The sequence below is a fragment of the Mobula birostris genome, chromosome 9, assembly GCF_030028105.1.
Source record: "Mobula birostris isolate sMobBir1 chromosome 9, sMobBir1.hap1, whole genome shotgun sequence".
Lineage (NCBI taxonomy): Eukaryota > Metazoa > Chordata > Chondrichthyes > Myliobatiformes > Myliobatidae > Mobula > Mobula birostris.
The window spans coordinates 35,577,155-35,603,071 of record NC_092378.1 but is presented as its reverse complement, the minus strand read 5'-3'; the positions used below and the strand labels follow the sequence as shown (position 1 = coordinate 35,603,071).

Below are 25,917 nucleotides of genomic sequence, written 5' to 3'. Positions count from 1 at the left end.
GGAGTGCAGTGGAACAGAGGGATCTGGGAATACAGATACAAAATTCCCTAAAAGTGTCATCACAGGTAGATAGGGTCGTAAAGAGAGCTTTTGGTACATTGGCCTTTATTAATTGAAGTATTGAGTATAAGAGCTGGAATGTTATGATGAGGTTGTATAAGACATTGGTGAGGCCGAATCTGGAGTATTGTGTTCAGTTTTGGTCACCAAATTACAGGAAGGATATAAATAAGGTTGAAAGAGTGCAGAGAAGGTTTACAAGGATGTCGCCGGGATTTGAGAACCTCAGTTACAGAGAAAGGTTGAATAGGTTAGGACTTTATTCCCTGGAGCGTAGAAGAATGAGGGGAGATTTGATAGAGGTATATAAAATTATGATGGGTATAGATAGAGTGAATGCAAGCAGGCTTTTTCCACTGAGGCAAGGGGAGAAAAAAACCAGAGGACATGGGTTAAGGGTGAGGGGGGGAAAGTTTAAAGGGAACATTAGGGGGAGCTTCTTCACACAGGGAGTGGTGGGAGTATGGAATGAGCTGCCAGACGAGGTGGTAAATGCGGGTTCTTTTTTAACATTTAAGAATAAGTTGGACAGATACATGGATGGGAGGTGTATGGAGGGATATGGTCCGTGTGCAGGTCAGTGGGACTAGGCAGAAAATGGTTCGGCACAGCCAAGAAGGGCTAAAGGACCTGTTTCTGTGCTGTAGTTTCTATGGTTCTATGGAAATAAATTAAGAACAAATGCAACAAAGATAAGAGACTCCCTGGGGTTTATTACATTGAAGCTAAGAGTAGAGAAACTGCTGAACAGTAAACTACTGGGTAAATTACATGCACAAGCATCCACCAGCTTCTTTGAGCTAGCACATCATTCTCAAAAGAGTTCTTTAGTGAGATTGTCATAAAATCTGTCAAACCAATAAACATTTCTTTGGGGGAAATCGTAACAGGTGGGCTGGAAGTAACAATATCAATGGTCTACTCCTCATTAGTCCACATTCTCATCCCATCTGAAGCTCTCAAACTTCCCATTACAATAGGAAATGAGAACATCAATGTTAACTAGAAATGTTTAATAAAGGTGGTTGGACTTATCCTGATGGCCTTTCAGAGATTAGGTAAATTCTAACAATCTACAACCAAAACAGAAACAATGCAATATCTCAATTGTAGCTTAAACTATTATTTTACAAATTTTCCTAAGCTCCAGTGTGGGAAATAAATAATTTCAAGCAGAATTAGTTGTTTCCGTCTACAGCTAGTCCTTTTCTGTGACTTACAGAAAGACTACAACTTTAAAAGAGCACATTTTGACCATCAGATTCATTCCAGCTTACTGTGAGCAACCAATCATGCATTCTATTTCACAAAATAGAATGCCTGCAGAAATCCAAGCAACATACACAAAATGTGTATTCAGCCGTCCAGGCAGCATCTATGGAAAACTGCATTTGGTGTTCTATGCCTTCTATTTGGTTTTCTATGGCTGATGCATTAATGATAGCAAGATCACAACCACTGATCCTTGTAAAGTTAATTTCATTATGCACCATCCATATAGATTCCATTATGAGTCACCATCCTTCCTTACAGAATGAGAGAATCACTCCGCACAGAAATTAAACTATTTGCCCATTGTGTCTTTGGCAACAATCAATTACCTATCTACATTCAGTGGCCACTTTATTAGGTACCCAGTGGAACCCAGTGATGTCTTCTGCTGCTCTGGTCCATCTACTTCAAGGTTCAATGTGTTGTACATTCTGCACACCACTGTTGTAACCCATAGTTATTCGAGTTACTGCCACCTTTCTGTCAACTTGATCTCTCTCATTAGCAAGGCATTTTGCCCACAGAACTGCCGCTCACTGGGTGTTCTATGTTTCTCACATCTTTCTCTATTAATTCTAGAGACTGTTCTGCATGAAAATCCCAGGAGTTCAGCAGTTTCTGAGGCACCAAAACCATTTCGCCTAGCACCAACAATTATTCCACAGTCAAAGACACTTAGATCACATTTCTTCCCCATTCTGATATTTGGTCTGCACAACAACTGAACCTCTTGACCATGTAGCTTGTTTTTATGAATTAAGTTGCTGCCTCATGATTGGCTGATTAGATATTTGCATTAATGAGCAGGTGTACACATGTACCTAATAAAGTGACCATTGAGTATATACTAAACTATTTATGGACACTTGGTGATTCAAGTGCACATATGAATGCTTCTTAAAAGTTGTGAGAGAACCTGCCTCCACCACCTTCTCAGACAGTACATTTCAGAGTGCAATCACCTTCTGGGTGAACATATCTTCCTCAGGTCCCTTTTAAGCCTTGTACTTTGCAGCTTTAACCAATGCTCTCTTGCCATAGCAATCTCTGCCGTGGGAGAAGTTTTATGTATTGTATTACCCATAGGTGAAGTATTCCATCCCTGGCAATATTCTGGTGAATCTGCTCTGCATTTTCTGCAGTACAATCATGCCCCTCTTACGGTGGGGCTACCAGAACTGATACAATGTTTTGACCATAATGAGATACAAACAAAAAGCGCCAACAGAAAGTAAGTACATTTGATAAAATTATCTGTATTTACATTACAAATGATTCAGCCTGTGATTTCAAGATTCTGTTGACCATAATCCAGTTTGAATGGCTTATACTATATATCTGGTCCCTGATTTAATTAATTAACTTTAATCAATTAAATATAATCATAAACAAGTCCTGAAGAATTGTCTCGGACTAAAGCCTCGACTGTTTATTCATTTCCATAGATGCTGCCTGACCTGCTGAGTTCCTCCAGCACTTTGTGTGTGTTGCTTTGGATTTCCAGCATCTGAGGACTTTCTTGTGTTTAAAACATATTGCTCTCTATATTATGTACAAAGATTTTCTGATAGTTCTTCTTCTTCTTCTTAAGCCTATCACCCCTATGGGGCCATGGGCCGCTGACAGCAGCTCACCGGACTCTGTCCTGGACTGATAGAATGCTGATTAGCCCTAAGGCTTCTGGTTTCACCACACAATTTCCTATGCCTTCTAAGCAAAGATCCTTCCTCTCCCAGGGATGAGGTCTTAGGATGTTTCTGTAGCTCTAGATTTTACAGAATGGGGTTGCTAACCTCTAATGCCCATCCCTCCTCCTTTCACAGCAGGGCCCAGGACTGTCCATAGCAGAGTTTTACTGATTGTTACTTACACATTATCTCCCTGTATTGTTGTGAAACCTCTAGGCACATTCTACGTATTTCTGTGAACAAGACGTTTTGGTAAAGGAACTGCCAAAACTGAATAGCACAAGCTACATTTCAAATGTTGCTACAAGTATTCGCTAAGTAGACAATAACATGAAATGAAAATGTTTCAAAATCTATTTGTGCCATTTGTTGATTAATACAAGAATTACATGACTATGAAATAAAGTTTAAATTAATATTTTTAGAGGTGTTTTATGATCATGAAAGTTGTTCAAAGCTGTTTGCTGTTCTCCATGCTGTTTTAAATACAATTTTTTTCTCCTATTCTAACCCCATTGTTCTGAAGCAATTGATTCTTTTTGGGGTACAACCTAAGCATTTAAAATGCTTAATCTACATGTGCAAAATTGACTGATGATTATATTGATTCTGTAATTTTCATCTAAAGTGTCAATAGAATTCCCACTGTTTTATTCTTCACTTCAGCCTGGAAAACTGAGACAATTTGCTGCAGCAGATTTGTTCAGCGCCACATTAACAGTGTATTTATTAACAGGAGAGGGACTAAAAAGTCTCTTCAACCTTTTTTAAAAATCTCATTGATGCAAGGTAAAAAAATAAATAAAAGGTTTGAATTTTTGTCAGTCTTTTCACAACTTATGAATTTCTCCAAGTGATTAAGAGCTAATGAAGAACTTCAGGTGTAATTGCATTGAGCAAAGCCCGCAACCATAAGATAAATTTCACTGAAGTTGGTTAAAGAATAAACGTTGATGAAAACAGAAGATGAATTTCTCTGCCTTTCTTGAAGTAGTGTTATGCAGTCTTGTAACACAGCTGAGAAAATAGGGTAATATAGGATAAATATTTCAAGCAAAACAAATATAATAGACAACCCGGCACTTTCTTGGCCCAAATTAAATTATGCCCAAAGGCCGAGAGAAGCTCACAAAGTAAGAGTTACTCTGAGAAGAATGGATGCTGCCAAAAATTCAAAGTTGACATCTGTTAATTGAGACATTAATGATTGCTAATGTAATTAATATTCACAGACACCTTAAGCTCAAAACACAAAATATCACCTTGACGTATTCCAACTGCCAAATTTTATCATTTAAAAAATACACTGTGGATTCCAGTTAATTGGGACATATCAGGAACAATACATTTTGGCTCAATTAAGTAGCTGCCCCAATTAGCTGAAGTTTCATGGAAATAGTTAATAACATATAAAAAAAAAGACAAATTCAGTTACAAATTATGTATTTAAATTAAACACAGAACAAACTAGACCACAGTCAATACCAAAACAGAACTATAAAACTGTGTATTAGTGAATAATAGTTATTGACAGAGGAATTCATGCAGTGTACACTGATGTATTCTTTTGATTGACTGTAAATTAACAAACTCAATGCAGATGCCTAGTGCAGATAATGACTGCACGTTCTAAGTTTTCATTTTTATGCTAATATTCATGATAATTTTCAGTACCTTCAAATTCTTCATAGTTCCTAACTTGTTGAAGAAGTGAAATCATTACATTTTCATTCCCAGTCATTTCTTTCATCTCCAAACTTGAATGCTTGAAACCACAGTGAGCAAAATGGTTCTGAATTGTCTTGGTACTTATATCTTGCCAACTATCAGTGACACAAACACACACAACTGACACTACTTAAAAACTGTTCACTCTAAGCATGGCGTAGTGACTAAAGGCCACACAACGCACGCGGCTGATGCTTCTTAGAAACTGTTCAGCAACAGTCTCCTGTCCAACTAAGTGATGAAGTGTCCTGAATAAACATAAGGAATCCCGGCTATTTTCTCAATTAGTTTTTGTTCTTTAAGATTTGTCCCAAGTCAATGACTGCCCTGATTAATTGATGGCCCAATTAACTGGAATCTACTGCATATTTATTACCTTTTTATAGACCTTCTAGTAAAGTCATAATGCAACAATCTTAATATAGATCAGAGGAATCTCTGCTCAGATATAGCAATTTGTAAATGGAGGATCTAAAAAACTAAATGCGACAATAGTCATAATCTGATTTTCATACAAAGCTGAAATTAGGAATATATTTGCCTTAAATTTATCTTTTGTGGTCTCACATTGTCCAAAGATAGCATTCCTTTGATAACACTTTCCAGCTTCTAAGTTATATAATAGGTTTTGTTTTCAAGTGCAAAATTGACCTGCTCTAACATTTCCATGTACAGTAGATTGTGGTTACTACTTTATAGGACCTCTGTGCATCAAGCCATTAAACATTAAACTATATTGGAAGCTAGCAGTTGACAAAATGCAGATCAATTCATGCTTGTGTCACAAAAATATTGCTATGCTTTTTGCGCTGATCATCTACGTCAATAATTTGTGCACACTGGTTACCTTTGCTAACGTCAAACTGACTGACCAATCACTGGGCACTTCATTTCATTAATAATTTACTCAAATTGCTGCACTTCCAGTGTTGGAAGCAACTATTGCGTTCACATAAACCATACTTATTTTTGTTTTATTAAAAAATTAAAAATTGAGAAATTTATTTGACAACTTCAGTAGGTTGAACTCTAATTTTCATTTTCTTGGCATAAATGTTATCACTTTAGATTCCAATTAAATTCATTAGAGTTCCATGGTTAAATACAAGTGCAGATCTCTAAAGATTTTATTAAGATCCTACTAAAGTGCATCATGTCTAAATAACATTTGACATTACCTCTGGGTATCATTGCTCTTCAGCGGGTGTCCAGACTTTCAACAATGCTTTAAGCTTTGAGGCCTTGAATTCACCGAATATTATTTTCTTTGGTCCTTTAAAGAAATAAAAAATATGCTTTAAAATCTCAACGATATGTATTGCCTTATAGGAGGCATCATACAACAAATCTAGCAGTTTGTTTATTTGATGAAAGCCATATTTCTCAAGTTTCTTGCCATCTACAAATTAAAGCAGTATTCGTGTAATCTAGATACATTGCTAACCCTGCATTCTGTTGCTTTGGCTTTGTCAGTCAAAATGTTATGAGACTTGCATGACTATTTCTATGACTCTCCAGGACTGATTATATTTAAAGCCTCCTGAATTCTTTTAGCTCCTTCCTAATTTTGTAATATTAAGAAGCACAAATAGTGACCATATTTTTATGTGCAGTACTTTTCATTTGTTTGGATTGAATTTCAACCATTATCCACCTGCCCACTTGTTCATTAAATTCAATCTGCATTTTCTGAACTGCCTTCTGCAACTTCATTGTCCTTAATTTTGTATCATTTGCAATACTGACCACTTAGTATTTTTGAATCTAGGTTAATTATGCATATTGAGAACTGTAATCCTTTATCAATTGTGATACGTAATAGACATTTCCATCATCCCAGCTAGTGTTGTATCTGTTTCCAGGGCCCAAGATGATTTTTAGTCTTTCACATTCAGCATCCAGCATCCCTCAGAAAGGTGGCATCCATCACTAAGGACCCCAATGCCTTCAGAGCCTTATGGTGCTTTCAGATTTACTGTATGTTGGTACCCTGATAAGTATCCTTCCCTGGAATTTATTTAAGAATGTTTCTAGGACTTCTTGCACAATGTTAAGTAATGGGGCAATTTGTTCAACTTTTTTAGGAAACATTATAAATGATCACTCATCTGGTCACTCTCATTACATATCCCATCCAAATTTCCTCTCTATGGATATACATGCAAAGTAGAATTAGGCAGAGTGAATAACAGATAACCAATTTATTACAATGAGATCTGAGTCCCTGCTAAAATTGATCATTTTGCGTAGTGATTTTACTTTGAATATCTCCAAGGATGGTACATTGTCCACAATTTTCATTGCTAAACTCTTGGAAGAATTATGCATTCAATATCTTACTATTTTGTGCTCATTCTCAATTTCAAGCCTTTTTAATTTTAACAGTTGTCCATTTTCACTTTCCCAGTCAAATCATAACTTCTCAGGCTGCCTAAGACTTTTTCTTACAAATTATGCTTCACCATTTGCTGCTGGCGTTGTTATATATGTCAGTTCACATGTAAGTATCTACATGAAACAGTCTCAAGATGCAAAAAAGGAGAGCTATGATACAGCTGTAGTGTTGCAGAAAGTAATGATGCACCATTTCTGATGCAAGATCTATTTCTGTATAAGCTACTTCTTAACGATTAAATTTGAATAAAAATAAGTATTTGCTCTCTCCACCCATTAAGAAAATTCTGCAAATGTATCAAACACAAATTCCACCTACACAGAGTTTATATTAAAAAACATTCAGGCCAATTGAAAGAACACCAAAGAAGGTCCATTTGAACGGAACATCACATCTTCTTAAATTAGCAGAAGGAACTTAGGAATATGCTGACCACATTTGTTGAATATGTGAATCCACTTTCTTGCATTAATCCTGGTTACATATATCTTGTTGCAGAATTTCTTTGCTATCATCCAGCTAACTAGTTAAACTATTGAGAATAGGGAACAACACTGCTCAAAGTTTCTGTATTTCCTCTGCTCAATCCCACCACATGTACAACATAACATTTCCAATCTATTCAACAATGCTCCAATAACATAATATTCATTGTTTCCATTAGGATGGTCAGGGCTTCTATATAAGTGGGAAGGTTCTTTTGTTCTTGTAATATCAACATTATGCCGATTATAACTACTGGATACTAAAAACAGCAAAGATGTCATCCAGTGGTCATGCTAATTATAGCAAAATATAAAGAACAAAATTTCAATAACTCTTCTTAATTCTCACTGCATATTCTCTGGAAAATAGATATAATCACCCTTCCCTTCTTAGTTAACCATGTATCCATTTCCAACATTGGGAGTACAATGAACTATGAGAGCTTCCTTGGCAAGTTCTTACAAGAATCAATAGTCTCTGAACAGCTTTGAACTAGCTCCATCCTGCCATGTGATTATAGTAAATCTAGCTCTGACTCACTACAAAAGAAATGCTCATAACAGCTGCTATTTTTCAATTCCATATCTGAAAAAGTATAAGAAATGTACTTTTATATTTTGATAGCAATAATGAAATGTTTTAAAGTAACATGCTGCCAAAAGGGCACTTGGAAGTTGACTACTGTTGCTTTAAAGTACTCTTTGGAGGCCATGCAGTAATTATTCAACCAGGTCTACCACTGTCTCTAAATATCCTCTGTGTATAGTACTGCCTCATGAAAAAAAAAGAGTAAGGTTGTTAAAAATGGCAAGCTACACCACTCCTGTGGACATTGTAAATGATATCAATATATTGTACGTTGACCTTCCCTTTCAGGATCATCATATTGTTTGAATCTTGTTTATGGAAATAGCAAGTCTTTGTTTTTTCCCCCACTAATCGAAAAACCAAACTATTGAAGATTTTGGCATGCACAGGAGAAAATTCACAACCTTTAGAGTGGAAATGCAAATCTTCTCTTGAGACTGAGAGTAAATATGCCTGTAGATAGGCCCAGATTAATGCCAAAACAGTGCCGCACTCAACCACAACAGCCAAATAAAAAAAAGCAAAAAAACAAGTAACATTTACATTAAAATCACAATATTAAGTAAACAATCTAAAACTGGTCACAAAATTGAAGAACCTCAATCATACTGTAAGCCACCCAATTCATTTTAAGATGGTCCACACATTCTCTGTCATTCATGTATAAGTTTTAAGTCATTCTATTGGTCAGTATATAATTTCTCCCTCTCATGGCCTAACATCATATTACCTTTCTTCAAGATGATTAAAAAATCCTTCCTGCTACAGCCAATTAAATCACTTACATTAGATGTAACAATAAAGTCAGATTACAAAACGTGATACACGTGTCTGAGATGATAAATTGTACCCCTTTTAGTTGGGAGCCTGATGATTAGGAGCATCACGGAAATACAGTATACCATACACAATAATATAAAGCAAAACAAGCAGCCACTGCTGGAACTCAGCAGGTCAGGCAGCATTCTTAGGGGGAAATGCAGAGTCAACATTTGGTTTGAGACCCTTCCTCTAGACTAGATGAAATTCTTAAACCTGTTGTAGAGAGGAGCCTCCAAAGGAATGATCTCAACTGGAAACACTGACTGTCCATTTCCTTTCATTTATGCTGTCTGAGAACCATTGAATTCCTCTGGCAACTCTTTTTTGCTCCAGATTCCAGCATCCACAAATCTTGTGTCTACTATCATATAAATATGAAGTTAACAACAGTCATTTTGAAATACTCAGACATATGTATATATAGTATATAGATAAATGTAAACTGTAAAACATAAAAATGCTTTAAAACGTAAATAGCACTTCATAATAAAGATCTCCAATGACATAAGTACAATGAGAAATTCTGCATGCAGTTGATATTATAAAACACACTACCGAAATCTGTCCAAAGTTTATATTTCTATCTCAGTATCTTAATTTTATTTGCAATTTAATTGGGAAGGTATGGGAAATACAAGAGGAGGCCAGGAAAATTACACAACAAAACTTCATATTAAAATTTATAATGAAATAGCAAAGCCAGGTCTTGAAGAACTGACAACAAAATACTATTACTAAATTACTGATTGAGCTTCAACAGTACACCAAGCACCCTACATAGAATGAAGTCAAAAATAAAAATTTCTTAACCAAGAAAAACTAAAAACTAGGTCAAATCTAAGGGTTAATAGGAACACAAAGATACACAAAGGGTAAATTTGAACCTGTATTGTACAGTACATTTCATGTAATTCAATGTTATTTTTGATAGGTTTCAATGGGAAGTAAAATTAAGTGGGGTGAATAGAAACAGCTAATTCAAACCTGCTACTTTTAATTTAACTCGGCAGGTTGGACTAAATTAATCTTTACATAAATTAATTAATCCTTACATAATTTTAATTATGCATTGAAATGAACAAAAGGTTTATAGAGTTATTAAAAGTTAAATCTCAATCTGCTAAGAGATGCCAGATGGAAAAATGCAACGTCTTCTGATTTCATAGAAATATACAAATTCTAATGGAGCTTGACAGGGCAGATGCAGGTATGAGTGTTCCTCTGGCTGGGATATCTTGAACTTTTGAGTTGGGGAAGAGGAGGTTTCTGACTCAAAATAAGGAGTTAGCCATCATAACAGAGCTGCTAAGAAATTCCATCAGCCAAAAGATGCAAATTCTTTGAAATTCTCAATTCAGGAGAACTACAGAGGCTCAGTCATTGAGCATATTCAGGTTAGAGAACAAATAAGCTTTAGATATTAAGGGTATCTGGAGATATGACATGCGTCCTGGAGGAATGGGAATGGGCATGCCAGCAGGTTGGAGGCTACCCATTCCCATTCCAATATGTCAATGCATGGTCTCCTCTACTGTCGCGATGAGTCCACACTCAGGTTGGAGGAACCTTTTAAAACCTTTTAGTTTGTCTGGGTAGCCTCCAACCTGATGGTACGAACATCGATTCTTGAACTTCCGGTAATGGACCCTCGCTCTCCTTCACCTTTCCCCATCCCCTTTTTCCTCTCTCACCTTATCTCCTTGCTTGCCCATCGCCTCCCTCTGGTGCTCCTCCCCCTTTTCTTTCTTCCATGCCCTTTTGTTCTCTCCTATCGGACTTCCCCTTCTCCAGCTCTGTATCTCTTTCACCAATCAACTTCCCAGCTCTTTACTTCATCCCTCCACCTCCCAGTTTTACCTATCACCTTGTGTTTCTCTCTCCCCTCCCTCACCTTTTAAATCTACTCCTCATCTTTTTTTCTCCAGTTCTGATGAAGGGTCTTGGCTCGAAATGCCAACTGTACTCTTTTCCATAGATGCTGCCTGGCCTGCTGATTAACCTTTTATAAGGAGCATTGTAACTCATGCAGGTGCTGAGATACATTTTAAAACAACAGGCAATATAGATTAGGACAATCTCTGGAGTTTTTGAACAGTGTATTGGAATCCTTGGCTAGCGGATGAAAAGGAGGAACATCCTAAATCCATAGGATATTAAGAAGTCCTCCAGAAACCTATTTGGAACCCATGGGATCAAAAAATTCAGGATGGCAATGCAGGCCAGAAAGTGATCAAACATTAAGACAGTATGACTGAAAATAATCTAGTGTGTTAGATTTCATACTCACAGGTAGTGATTCAGATATTGACCCAGAGTAATTTAAAGAAGAGGACAGAAATGAGCTCAGTACATGGTGAGACACTGAGCACACTCAGTGATAGTGCACACTCCAGGCCACTAGAGGGCAAGGTCACACCTTGCGACACAGGAACCTGATGAGGATTAATGAGGCAGCCAATAGAAAAACACTGTACAATGATACATTCATCAGAAAACCCGTGTTCAGTATGAAAAGAAACATGGAAGGATCCAGCAACAACAAGGTTCAAAGCTTTGCTTGGAGCTTGAACTATATCATTCCCAACTCTGTTTGCACAATGCTGTACCAAATGGTTGATAATGCAGCCTCCATTGCAGCAAAACCCATCCAGTAAAAATACTGCAGTTAATTTAGACTATTGTCATATAACATTGCCTCTTCTGATGAAAACAGCATTCAGATCCCTGCTACTTCATCGGTAACAATGGCCATGCTGTAGTATGTTAGTTTGCGATAACAGACTGGATGGAGATAACCTTGCAGTGTCGAGCAAGGTTTCAGTGACAAAGACTTTCTACAAATCTACTGAAGCAATTTGTAGTCACCACTGCTAAAAGACATTAAACATCACCAAACATTACTAGAGTAGCATTCCACAGTGGAAAAACTCTGACAAAGGCACATAACAAGGGAATGTTTAAAGCTGATAAGTTAACATATACATTTGGTCTGTTTATTTTGTTTTGCTTTTTAAGTTTGCATTGTGACTAAGTGGCCATTGATATGATCGTTGACAAAGCGAAGCCATGGCCATCTGCAGATCCTGGTTGCAAGTTACTTTAACTCCCCTCTCCATTTTGTTTGTCTTTGGTCTCCCTCACTGCCAGGATGAGGCTAACTGCACACTCACCTGCTACCTGACAGCATGAGCATTGAACTCTTCCATTTCAAGTGATATACTTTCCATCTCTCTCTTTTTCTTTTTTCTCAACCACTCAGGTCCTCAAACACACACACACACACACACACACACACACACACACTCACTCTTCCTTCTAGGCAACCCTCATCACAGCTCCCTCTCACTCTTCTGTTGCTTTCCCCTCCTCCACCTTCTCCATCTATCCATCACATCTACATCTTTCATTGGTTTCCATCTTCACTCCCCATGACCATTTGCTCATTATTTCCATATGCTGCATTTTCCTTTCCTGTCAAATTCTATCATCTGCAGCTCTTCTACCACCTACCACCTCCATCCTCCCATCCTCAGTTACTCCTCACACCTGATTCTATCTGCAGCTCAACCCCTCCTCATCTCAATTGCTGGCTCTTGCCCCTCTCCTCCCCTTCATCTCTTTTTACTGTCTATTTCACCTCCACTCTTTCAGAAGAAGGATCTCAACCCAAAATGCCGACTGCCCATTTCCTGCCAAAGATGCTGCCTGACCCACTGAGTTCCTCCAGCAGTCTGTTTATCACTTCAAAAAGTCTCTCATCACTTCACAAAAAGTCTTTCATCACCTTCCACCTCCACTCCCAATTTACCTCTGCAACATAAAGCAACTCTTAAAATGCTTGCAGCAACAGCCAGATTAATTCAACCTGAAATTAATATGAAAGTGGCTAGTGACCCCTTTAAATAACACTTTCACCGCTGATTGTGTGTTCAACAAAGGGTATAAACTGAATTTAAGAATAGCAGTACTGGCACCAAATTAGGAAGTCACACCAAATCACTATGTATGGCCTTATATGCATACCCAGTGGACATTCATTGCACACCTCGCCCTCACCAATAACGTATTCAGTACTAACCCAAGCCAGAAGCCATTGAAGTCAAAGAAAAGGAAAATTCGACAAGGGATAATAAGGTTAATCTACTACCATAACTGCCTTGCCCAAAGATGAAAGTTTATATTTATCTCATTGTGATCTCCTTCATCTAATTCCCTTAAAAACTGTAAAGGGGCAAAAAAGGGTCGTGCCTGCAGCATCTCACAAAGTTGTATGTCAAAAATTATCCCATTTTCAGAACAAACTAACTGACTACAATAGTAGTTTTTGTTGGTATGATTCTATTTTGACAGCATGAACTCAACAAGTTTAAATTAACAAGAAATAATTTGCAGTTACCTGGAAAAAATGTGACATTCAGAAATTCTAGCTTTTTCTCATTATGCTTATGTTGGTAACATTCCAAGTGTAAATTAACTTTGTTTGTGGCTTCCTGCCCCATTCCAATATTTTAACAAATAATCAGCAAACAATTTGAAGAGAGCTATATTGTCAAAAGTTTCAAATCTTAGTTGAGAGTTTAAAGAGGCCTGCTGTCTGCTTGGATGAGCATTATGAAATCAATACCATGATCCAAGTAACAGCAAGGAGTTCTGTTGCTGTCTTGGACAACATTCATCCCTAAAATCTTACAATATTTACTGTTTATGAGACATTACTATAAATAAATTGGCTGCATCCAATTTAATTACATGTATCAATCCACCTAAAATAAAATTACACTCATCTCAGCATTTTGAGAATATGATGAGGTAATACTGAAGTACAAATTACTTTCTGTTTTAAAATATCTGAATGTACATTTATAATTTGTCCCTTTAACATTCAATGTTCCCAATAAGTAAATCGAGAATATTCTAATTAGTTGGTTACGACAGTAAGTGTAACAAAGTATTCATACACCCAGATACATGAATAATTATTCACATTCAAAGAATTTTTTTCTGGTTCATTATCAAAGTTTCCATACACTCCAAGAAAAAAAAACATTCATATCTGTTGCATATGCCCTGACTGCAGATTCAGATGTTTTCTTTTAACTAGTGGACATTTGATGTATTTGAGCTAGTTCTGAATCAATAACACTGAAAAAGCAGGCTTGCATGCTACCTGATTACTGCCATTATTAAGATGTATATATGAATGCATAGAGCATATTAGCATTATATCACAAGCACTCGTGAAAAATCATGTCGGTTTTCAGTCATATTTCAGCCACTATCAGAAGGGTTTGACCATCATACTATCTAGGAACTAGATTTTATTACAATAACAAATTAGCTACTCACCCCTGCCAATATCAATAACCAACCTCAAAAAAGCAAATTGTATTTTTGTGCTGTATTGAATCTCAGAATTTGAGTAATAATGCATCCTTTAACTGGCTTGTCTATTAATGCTCGTCTGACAGATTGCACTATTTGTATTCTCTTTCTCCTACCCAATCTCTAACCGTGTGCATGACATAATCCCTCTTGGTCAGTTATCCAGCTTTCTTGCCATATGAAGTCACTTTGCTGATTGAGATAGTCCAGTCTCCTCATATCATTTCAAACTGTCAAATTGTCAGTTATTGATTCTTTAGTGACTGATACTAAAAACTTAAAATTGAAAACAAAACCAAGAAAATATTTAGAGAGTAATTGTTTTTACTTTGTACAGTTCACTTTCTTTAAAGGGTTACTAGATCAGTAATTATCATTTAATTTTCATTTGTAGTCACAATTTTCTGATTGAAGCACCATTCTGACAGAGCTGATTTTTACCCCTGTTCTTCATTGAAATGTATTTCTTTATTTTACAAAGCGAATATTGGCAATGATTCAGTGAACCAACAATCCCCCCCAGCCTCCTACTAGAACACTGTACTAATTAAAATAACAGTTTTAAAACCAAACTTCACTAATGCAATCTTTCCACCAAACAGATTCTCCTGCTGATAATCTGTTCATTTCCTTGAAACTTAATCTGCAACACAGTATTGGTTACCACCAGCTAAAGAAGGTGAAGTCTGCATAATAACCTGACAATTATTTACAGGTACAAAACAGGAAATTGAAGCTACTTAACTACATTCATTTCATGAAGAAGCTGATAATTCCACTCCAACCATCTTAGCTCCAGCTTTCAATATTACATTAGAAATTTTACATTTCCTCCATATTAATAGAATGGTGATTTTCCATTATATATTGAGGAAAACAATTCAGCTTTCTTGCCACATGAAGTCACTTTGTCCATTGAAGTATATTTTTTTCTCCTCCATTCCAACATAGAAGGTCTGACTGTACTGGTATGGCTTAGCAACAATTTCTGTTCTACCTATTAAGAATGAAGTGTTAGATTAAGTTCAAACAACATGTCTTATGGGGAAAAGAAATAATCTCATATTTATCCTATAACAATTATCCCTAGAGTCACAAATAACTAAGGTTTCTTTCCTTTTTCAAATCTGTAGTTTGGTTAGGTATAATCAGTGCAAAATGCAGTAGCTGCACAATCAATGCGGGAATTTTACAGCAAAGTTTCTTTGTAAGACTTTTTCTTATTCTAATTTGTTAGATCAGTTTCTTCACTCCTAAAACAGACCTTAAACAACAGGTGCCTGGTCATTTTTACCACCAAATGACATTTTGAAGAATTGCAAGTCAGTACAGATCCCAAAAGTAATTGGCAGAGAAAGATTATTTTTAAAAAGTATATTGCATCATGCAAAACATGCAAAATGCGGATTTTGAGATCAAGCAAAATACAATGAAATAAAACCAGCACTTAAAGGAACAAGATAAGAGACCATTAAAGAAATTGACATTTCTACTCAAATGAGTTACTGTCCATAACTGCAACTAACCAATATGGCTATTTAAGAGAAAAAAAATACAAGAAGAAAAATCTTATTCAGGAAATAAAATATTTGAACATCGGAGTATCAGCATTCATTGACTCAGCACAACACAGCTTTTTGCGGTGTGTCATATATCTGCGCGTTATGAGTCTATTTTGAGTGGATTAGTTCAACTTGCTGACTATCAGGAGCTTTCCATTAGCAGTAATGAATATGTGCTCTTAGTAAGCATGACATCAGGATATAAAGTAATTTTTAGATGTAAACCTACAACGGTTTACTGAATACATTAAATAAACTAATGTTAAAAAACAGGTACAGGAGACGAAGAGAGTGACACACATGTGCACACGTGCGCGTACGCACACACACACACACACACACACATATATATATGTATGTACACGCACATCTATACATGTATGTATAGAGGCACATACAAACACAGGTAGCAGGAACGTTCTTCAAACCTAGCTGATATTGATGCAATTAAGCTGAACTTTAAAAACTGTATACAACCACTCACATTTTATAAAGTAATTTAAAAGAAAATCCAATAGATTTAAAAAATATTTCCTTGTGCTATCTTTCATTCAGCAAATTTTACAAGTTCTACTTGAATATAAATAATAACTGTAATATTCGCTGCTGCATGCCACAAAAGACTGACATCTGAGAATGACAATATCTGCTATAGTTGTAGATAGTCATGGTTAAATAAGCACTAACTCTTAAGTTTTATTCTCACTCTCTTAAATAGAACCTAATAATATTGAAGCCACATGCTGAAATAGCCAACTAATCGAAAATAGTTTTATTTGACTGAATCCATTCAGATCGACAAAAAGCACATAAGAGCAGTCTAGGCAATATAAAGTCAAGTGGAAATGTTCTTCAGGAGAGCATTAAACCATTATAAGCAACAACCAATGCCTGGAAACAATGGATGACTGCGGTGAAGTTAACATGAGGGAACAAAATTCATTGCAAGGCACAAATAATTTGGCCGACTCATTGCATTGATAAATCAGAAGATTAAGATCATTATTTCTGCTTTATAAAAATTATCATTACCATATTTTAAGATGATAAACAATTTATTTAAATTTTATATAATCAGCTAACTTTGAGCACTGGAATGGAATAGACTGACCATGTGTCTCAGGTGACCTCAAGTCACCTCCTAGTCCATCAAGTTATTTTTTAAAATATCTAGAACAAGTTTTGAAACCAACAGGCTTAACTGAATAAACTTAACAAAATTCAAATATATTTTTCAATTTTTAAATATTGTTATTCAATTTCTACTGAAAAAAATTGTTAAATATAAACAGCACCTGGAAATGGAAGCTTCAGGAGTCATACTTCAAGATTTGCTATCAGTAGATTCAAATAGTATGGGGTTAATTAAAATTTTGGAAAAAAGTTGCAAGCAAACCAAGCAAACACAAAGTTGTTTTACTGCTTCAGCACATTCAAGTAATTGTACACTCTTCTTTCAAATAATCGTTCCTAAATATTAGCATTTCCCAAATAATTTCAACAGTAGAAATGCAGAAAGAAAGTAACAAAAAAAAGTTAATAAATAGTTGATTTTCGCTATTGGAAAAAATACAGAAGCCAGAATTACTTTGTAGAGTGCGCGCCAAAATCAGACAACACAACAACAAGCATTTCTGAAAGCTCATTCAATGTAGTCCATCCAAACAAAGCATAGAATTAGACTAACTTTATTACCTAAACAACACCATTTAAAAAACTGCAAGAAAAAGTCAAATGGACAGGACAGGCAGTGATCTACCAAGGGTTACTGGCATATGCCGATGACAAAATTGTGGAAAGGACTACAGTACATGAGGGGACTTAATGAAAAATACTTTTGGGGAAATAAATAGAGCCTATTTCTTTCTTCCCTTTAAGCCCCGAACATTAAATATCCATTCACACTCACAGAAAGATGTTTTATCCATAATCATTAAAAACAATCGCGAAAGCAAACCCAAAAAAACAAATAAGCTCTTATTTTCTCTGCTGCTTCACGCTGTCCCATATTCCTGCGCCAGTAAAGGGTGGTAACCAACAGAGAAACTGCATTATAACCCAAGAAGAAAGACTGGCATTGGTCCTAGAACATGTGCACTCTGAATGAAATAAAAGACTCAGAAAACAAAACCTTCGCTCATCAACGAGCTGAAACTTCACCATATTGAACAACTTCTTTTTTCAAAAAAAAGGGAAAAGGGAAAAATTATTGGGAAATCTATAAAAAAAACGAACAAAATCAAACACGAAGGATAGAAACTACAGCAGGCGCTGCCATCTTCCGAAAGTGAGGCAACAGCAATTTTCATATACAATGTTTGCAAATATAAACTTAGTTGGCTATAGCATTCATATTAGTCTGACAAGCTGAAAATACAGGCATCATTACAGTACTGCATTAATAGAGCAATGGACAAGAGAGAGAGAGTGTGAGAGGGAGAGAGAGAGAGATCGAGGAAGAGAGAGAGAGAGCGAGAGGGAAAGAGAGAGAGAGGGAGGGAGGGAGGGAGAGAGAGAGAGAGAGAGAGAGAGAGAGAACAAGGGAGGGAGATGCTTACCCTCAAAAAGTATAAGAAATCGTCAGGGCTAGATCACGGGAAAGCATTCACCTTGCCTCTTGCCATCCTGTAAAGCAGACAAGAGAACAGTCAGCTCCATTTTTACAAGTACTCACAGGCCTGAGTAATAGAAGGCGGTCCCTACCTAGCAACCACTTCCAGTTTTCATCTGCAGCTTTCCCTGCCATCCGTGCCCCCCCCCACACCGCCCCCCCTCCCCAATCACCTTCAGTTGCCAGGCTGGTGACAATGGGAGGCTGAAGGGTAGCTGTAAACCAGTGTGTTAAACTCGTCTGGTAGTTAACAAGTCTTTGAATGAAGAATGTTAGCAAACAGACAAACAGCATGTCTGATGCATGCTAATAACATTGCTGGTCCAGCCTCACAACCAAGTCTATGAATTATTCAACAGGCAGAAGCGCCCACCACCGCCCCACTACCATCTACCCCATGAACATGCCCCCCCCACACCACCACTTCACAATTCAAATGCCAGCACTGAGGAGAAAGTATGTTCATACATTTTTTCAAAAAACAGCTGTCTATTTTCTCTTCTTACTTCCAAATTGAAAGTGAAACTAACATGGCTTAACTCAAATTATTTATTACTTTCATTCCAGAGTATCATCAATAATCCTTTTCGCACTAATCTGAATATTTTCTTTCACAGCCTATTTTATGTCTTTTGTCTGGAGTTGGCACCTATCCCAAACAGCGCTCTGCTGCACACCCTGTTCCCTTCCCAATCAGAATATGGAAAAAAATGAGGACCCAGAAGGGCAGCTATTTCAACGCAGCTATCGGCAGATCCACATATAACTCTGTCCTTTCACACACAGATGCGTAGAATAATCAGAAGACCAAGCTGCTTTTTTTTTGAGTAGTAGAATACTCTCGTATTTTGAAGCAAGCACCACCATAACCCATGCAGGATTAAGTAGGCACACTGAGCAAAATTCAATACTTAAATCAGAAAAGATTTATTCATTTAAATAACACGTTGCAGCTGCGCTAACCCTCACATTACTTCACAGAAAGCCAAAAAGGAAGGAAAAAGTCATTCAACCAAAAAAAATGTGAACCTCATCTTCTGCCAACCAGTCACAATAGAGAAACAATAAACAAAAATCCAGTTTGTCGTGAGGAGAAATCTTCTGGTCTGGCAAAAGCTGTCTGAGGGGGAGGCCCTTGCAACAGGAACAGAAGCATAGCTCAGTCGCCCTCTCACGAGTGACTGCAACTGTCTATCAAAGCGGACAGAGGAGTATCAAGAGGCTTGAACCAATGATGAAATAGAAGCATGTTTTACCCCCACCTCTAAGCGCAAAGCCCCCACTACCCACACCAGTTCCCCCCCCCCACTTCTTCCACCCTGTGTGTGAGAGTTAGCCACTTTCATCACAAAGCCATGCATCGTGCAACACCTGACACCACTGATCTTCTGGCTGAACTGGACCGCACTGCGCCAGTGCACATTCCTGCCTCCTTGCCACCTCCACCCCTCCTTCCCTCAAACACATGCACTCATTTGAGCCAGGTAATGAATTAAGACATGGAGCATGAGACTGATTTTCTCACCCTTCTAAAGACACGCCACTCTTATTGCATCTTTACTTATTAACCTTTTACCTTCAATAGCTTTATCCGTAATAATTACAAGAGATAACGTGAAATTTTTAAAAAAGTATATAATTTGGAAAAAGAAAGTCTTCCATGATTGTACATCAAAACATGTTACAACAAGGCACCATTATTTAGCCTTGAGAATCAATATAGAAAATAAATCCACACTTAATTGAATAATTTTGTTCCTATGTCCCTGCTCTTAACCAGCTGCTCAACCAAGTTAAAACTGTTCGACCCTTACAACTATCTTGGCATGGAGTCAAAGGCTGATAAGCATTTGGGCGAGACAGCAACTGCTGTGCTGGAAGAAAAACAGCTGCCATGATTGCTGTTAGGTTGAAAATGTACAGAAAGCAAATCTGGCTCTAAAAACTGCACATAAAAAGCTCCTGGATTCAACTGATCAGTATATTTTCAAACCTATTTTTCAGAAAATTTCACCAAAGTTTCTTTTTTTCTGCTGTGTTTTTAAACTTGGCTTGTGTAGTGTGCTTCCCTCCCCGCCCATCCCCTCCCCCCCCCCAAAGTAACCTCAAGCAAACTTAAGGAATCGTGCCAAAAGTCACGTTGCAGATTTAAATGCATTTGTTAGGAGCATCCTAGGATTCGAGCTGAGATTCACAAGCTAACTCAAATTATATTTTTAGCTGGACATCATGAACTGAAAGTGATATTTTTTTAAGTAATATTTTTATGATCAACATATGGCAGATTACTGTAACTCTATTATAAAACAACTTCCTGCCCCTTTTGGCACAGGTTCCAGAAGCCGCTCACATAAGTTCAGAGAACATATTACTACCCCTATCCTCCAAGCATCACCCCACCCAACCTACTCCTGCCGCTGCTGAAAGACCAATACGAACTTTAAAAAAAAATTCCTCTCTTTCTTGCTGCTTTGGTGGATTTAGAAAAAGAAGAACAGTTTACATGGACGGCTCTATTGTCGAGCATGTAGCAACCAAAGGAAGTCAAAAGTTCAACTCGTCGACTTGTGAATCTAAAAAAAGGTGGGGTTTATTTCTGAACACTAGCTCTGATAGCGCAATTACATTTGCTGGCTTTCTCTCCAGCATTCTCGCACTAGAGACCCTGGCACTCACTCACGGCCTACAGAAAGAAAAAGTATCTCAGTCACTTGCTGAATTGCTTATTTTTTAAACTAACCTGCCTTTTTTCTGACCAGAGTGTATTCCATTCAAGGTGGGTCATCAAAGCCCCACTGCTAAAATGGATATGGCTCGTGTTCTCACTAGACTATATACCATAACAAAGCAAAACACAAAAAAGGCCTCCATAAGCTCTCTTAGCAACAACATTTCTCGATACGTCTGCTTTGGCACAGATCTGCGTTTCTATTTGGCCAAGTATCCTATGCGTCACATCTCGCCATTTCTTTTGACCAATAGAAAACTTCCTGATGTAAATTTTAAAAAATAATTTTGCCCCTCCCACTCCAGTTGATACTGATAAGTAAAATAATTCTATGAACCTTACCAAAAAAATAAATTTTTCCAAAAAGAATAATTATACATGGGTTTCACTCATAGAATCTCTGGGTTAAAAACAAAAAAAATGTCTCAGCAGCTTAATCGCTCTGGGAGCCGTACCTGAAGAGGGACACATGTTTGTTCAAATTCTGTATTGAAAGGAACACATTCTTCTCTTACTCTAGCCTGTTAACTTACAGTAATGAAATCACACATCAAAATCGTCTGAAAGCTTTCGAACAGTCAATGCCAAAGTGCAAAGATTGGAATTATTCACGTCATCTCAAAATGCTTGGAAATTTAAATTTCAAATTGTTTATTCTTTCACAGAATGAAGTGTGCAATATCTCAACCCTTATTATATACATGTTATATTAATAGGTTCAAGAGAACCTTTTATATTGCAGAAATATTTTTTAAAAACCATCTGTCTTGTTTTAGCATGCCTTAGCATGTTTGATTTCATACGATATAAATTGTTTTGCTCCTGAATTTAAATTTAAATTTTATTCAGTTGCCACTTGAAGGAAGTTCCCAAATTGGGTGCCTCTTGCATATCAATTTGGAACAGTCCAAATAAGTAATAAGTAGCATGTTTTTAAAAACTGCTTTCAATTTCCTTTAATGTAACTCTTGTGGAATATCCTTCATAATTTTTGAGGTATCAGATTTCTGCATTTGTAAATTACAAACTAATTTTAGGTACTGTATAACCAATTGTCCATTCTGGTACACAGTACATCATAGTTTTTAAAAATTAGATCTGCATAAATTCACGCTCAAAGGTTTACTGCAACTGCCTGGAGAATATCCTAACAATTCACAGAAATAAAAACTACTACCTCTGGTTTAGAAAACTAACGATTATGAGATATGAAAGAAATGTGGCAACTTGTGTGCTTGATAATAAATAATATATTTCCAAAAACTGTATTTATTATTCTGTCACACCAAAATGTTTACAATCTAGTTCCACCCTTAAGTTTTATATCCTCATTCCTAAGTATGAGATATTGTTTCCATTGACGTTGTCCTCCATTTTCAAATTTGTCGTAAAATCGACTCAAAAATGTAAATAGCAGATGGTAGTGTATCCAAAATGTGCAGATATTCTAGAATGAAAATAATTTTAGACACCTCCTTCATAAATGTAATTTCATCCCTGCTATTTTTGGGTGTATTTTAAATGAATAAATTTGAGACTATTTCTAATTTCTGGATAATTTGCCTTTATTTCTCAATTATCAGTTGGCCTTGAATTTGCTTTTGTCATGGAGACACATGTTTATTAACAGAAGCTTGCTTTCTTTCCCAGATCCTTTGGAGAAAAAATCTATTATTAATTTCTGCAATTGTGAATGTTTTGTTTTGAGAAACAATGGTCTTCATTCCTTAACATGAAATTTGCTGCATTTCTACACCACTAATTATAAGGAAAAGTAACAATGCTTAAATAAAAACTCAAAAACTCACAGGCAAAAAATATGTTCTAAAAAAAAATAAATCCCGCATTTCACAAAGTAATCACATGGAAAATTAGCTAGTTAAAAAATCATGATAAAATGTAAAATCATAAATATGTATTAAAAAGAGGCAGATTTTCCTTTTGTTTCAGTGGAGTTTGGTGCAATCTTTAAAAGTAATGCTTCAGTAAAAGCTTCTGTGCTTTATATCAGATTGTACAATTTTATATATATTTCTCTAAAAGCACTGATATCAAAAAGGTGTTTAGATATGACAGCAGTATAACACGAGACAGCAAGTAAGAACAATACAAAAATTAGGCACCCTGCTATTTGCACTATATTTATATTGAAATCTCCAGTATTTAGTGATTCACAAATTGTGATTTTGCATAATAGATCCAATTCTATGGAATACTGTTTGGAAATATTTTTTGTTAAAATGTGAAGTAATTTACCCCTTTAAAATACATCACCAAGTTCTTGATCAGCTACAGCACTTCAAATGAAATTTAATTATCTAACTTTCAACTTGTGTTAATAAACATAGGCCTTATTTCTTCAAAATTTAGTCACGGCATGTTTCTCTATCTATTATTTTTGGACTGGATGATGTGGAATTGCAAAACCTCCCTTCAGTTCTTAGTTACTTTTGGGCAAGTATATGCTCAAGGATTATTAGCATTAGGTACAATCTCAAAGCCAATATAGGAACATATACTTATTTGTAAATAGCCTCTCTTCTATCCTATTTTATGATTAAAGTTTAACTCTTTGTATACTGAAAGATTACTGCAGCTTTCAAAACACATTTTCCCCAATTACTTTTATGCATCATATGGCACATTTTCAATCAACTATAAGCTAGGTTACCAGGAATATATGCTGAATATGTAATGTCTTTTATTTAAGCATATAATTAATAAGGTATTTAACCACATTGTCATAAACCAGAGAAGCAACAATCTCTTCCCAATAAGATTATGATATAACGAGGAAAATAATGCTGAACAAAACATTTGTTTAAAATGAAAATGCATCCATTAAAAACAAAGCAAAGGCAATTGTGCAAAAGCAATTTTTAGTCCAAAATTTAACTGACAAGTTATGAAAGGAAACATCTAATTAAAAATAAAATCCATCTCTGAATGTCCGTGGAGAGTGTTGCCAGACAAAAAATAGAGTATACCAAGAATGTTTTATAACATTTGCATGCAAGTAGTTCAAAATGTCTTACTTTGAGAAAACATTTTGAATTTCAGCTACTATTTTATCAGATGCAATATCACACAATCAATGATCTGGTGACTAATTAGTTAATCTGTTTTTCATTATGTCAGTTGAAGAAAAGATTGCAGCATACTCTACTTTCTAACATTAGGAGAAGTGTATAATTTCTTTAAGTGAGATGCCACTATAGGGTCTAACATCTAGAATTTCTATTATTCTATATCTTACCTATATTAGGGAGAATATTATACATCCTCAATTTACTTAGCAAGTACAAATGTAAATAAAAAGTAGAAAGTAAGCATTCTTTTGGGAATGACAGGAAGAAGACAGATCTTTTTACAGCTTGTTTACAAACAGATAAATGGTGAATTTAATCATATTGAAACAAACTGACAGTTCATTACTAAGTGGCATTATGACAAATATTATACACAATCTGGCTATACTCCTCAAAGCAATTAAGTCTTTCAAGGCATCTTTGTCTTGTAATATGTATCAACACACACTTAACAAAAGCTCAATACAGAAAATATATTACAATGTTACAAACATCTTTTTTCCTGAATCCAACCTCAAGTCATTATCTTTTTTTAAAAAAAAATCAAAATACTGCACGTGCTGAAAATCTGACACATAGCCAGAAAATGCTGGCAACATTCAGCAGGTCAGACAGCATCTGTGGAAATAGAAGTATCAGAACTGGTCAGTCCATCTGTGACACATTCCACTAGCACATCCTTGTGTTCTGCATTTTGAGTTCCCTTGTCTGTGCTTTCACTCTCTAACTCCCCTCATTTCACAGATTTCATGTTCCTTTGGTCAGGTTCTCTCTCTCTCTCATTGCCCTCATTAACTCATTGACCAGATAAACTGGTTTACACATATGCTAATGGTAACCCTCACCAAACCTTTATAGGACCCTGCCCGATCTATATCTCTGTGCAACTTAAAATCAACTTGCTTTTTGTTTTTCCTCCTTTGATGAAGGCTCTTTGACATCAAAATTTTAACACCATTACTCCTTCCACCAACGCTGACTGATATGTTGAGTATTTCCAGCAATTTGTTTTCATTTTCCATCATTCTTGAAAGTTAAATTTAGGACCATGCTTTAGAACAAACTGCATGAAATTAATTCCCAACACTCCCACTGCTGTCCAAACTATGAGTTTGTGAGCCTTCACATCCTGCTTCCAAAAGATAAACAACAAAAGATGCCAACTATGGCATCAATGGCAGAATAGTCACTTTCTACCTATATTGCTTGTGTTCAAAACCAGAAAGAGTCTATTTCCAAGCAATAGAGGCCACAGGACCTAACATCATGCCCACGCCTGAAAACACATACTACCAGGATCAAGAACAGCTTCTATTCCCCTGTTGTCGGACTCTTCAATGGACCTCTTGTACAATAAGATGAAGTCTTGACCTCACATCTACCTTGTTACGATTTTTCACTTCATCGTAAACCTGTACTGTGATTTTTTGGTAACTTTTACACTTTATTCTGCATTGTTATTGTTTTACCTTATTCCAGCTCAATGCACTGTGTAATGATTTGATC

The 25,917-nt window shown here is 36.3% G+C and overlaps 1 long non-coding RNA gene across 6 annotated transcripts in view; it reads right to left on the bottom strand.

Annotated features, from left to right (window-relative positions):
• LOC140202670 (uncharacterized) overlaps window positions 1–21,098 on the bottom strand; it is a 58,613-nt gene extending 37,515 nt beyond the window's left edge. For 4 of the 6 annotated variants that reach the window (XR_011887157.1, XR_011887158.1, XR_011887153.1 and 1 more), the window contains exons 1-3: window positions 18,768–18,841; window positions 18,542–18,608; window positions 5,927–6,021 (exon numbers count right to left, since the gene is read on the bottom strand). This is a non-coding gene — a long non-coding RNA (uncharacterized lncRNA). Of the gene's footprint in view, window positions 1–5,926; window positions 6,022–18,541; window positions 18,609–18,767; window positions 18,842–19,623; window positions 19,757–21,033 lie in introns of those variants that run through there. The other 2 variants (XR_011887154.1, XR_011887155.1) reach the window with 2 other exon arrangements.
• Window positions 21,099–25,917: the final 4,819 nt, after the last annotated feature.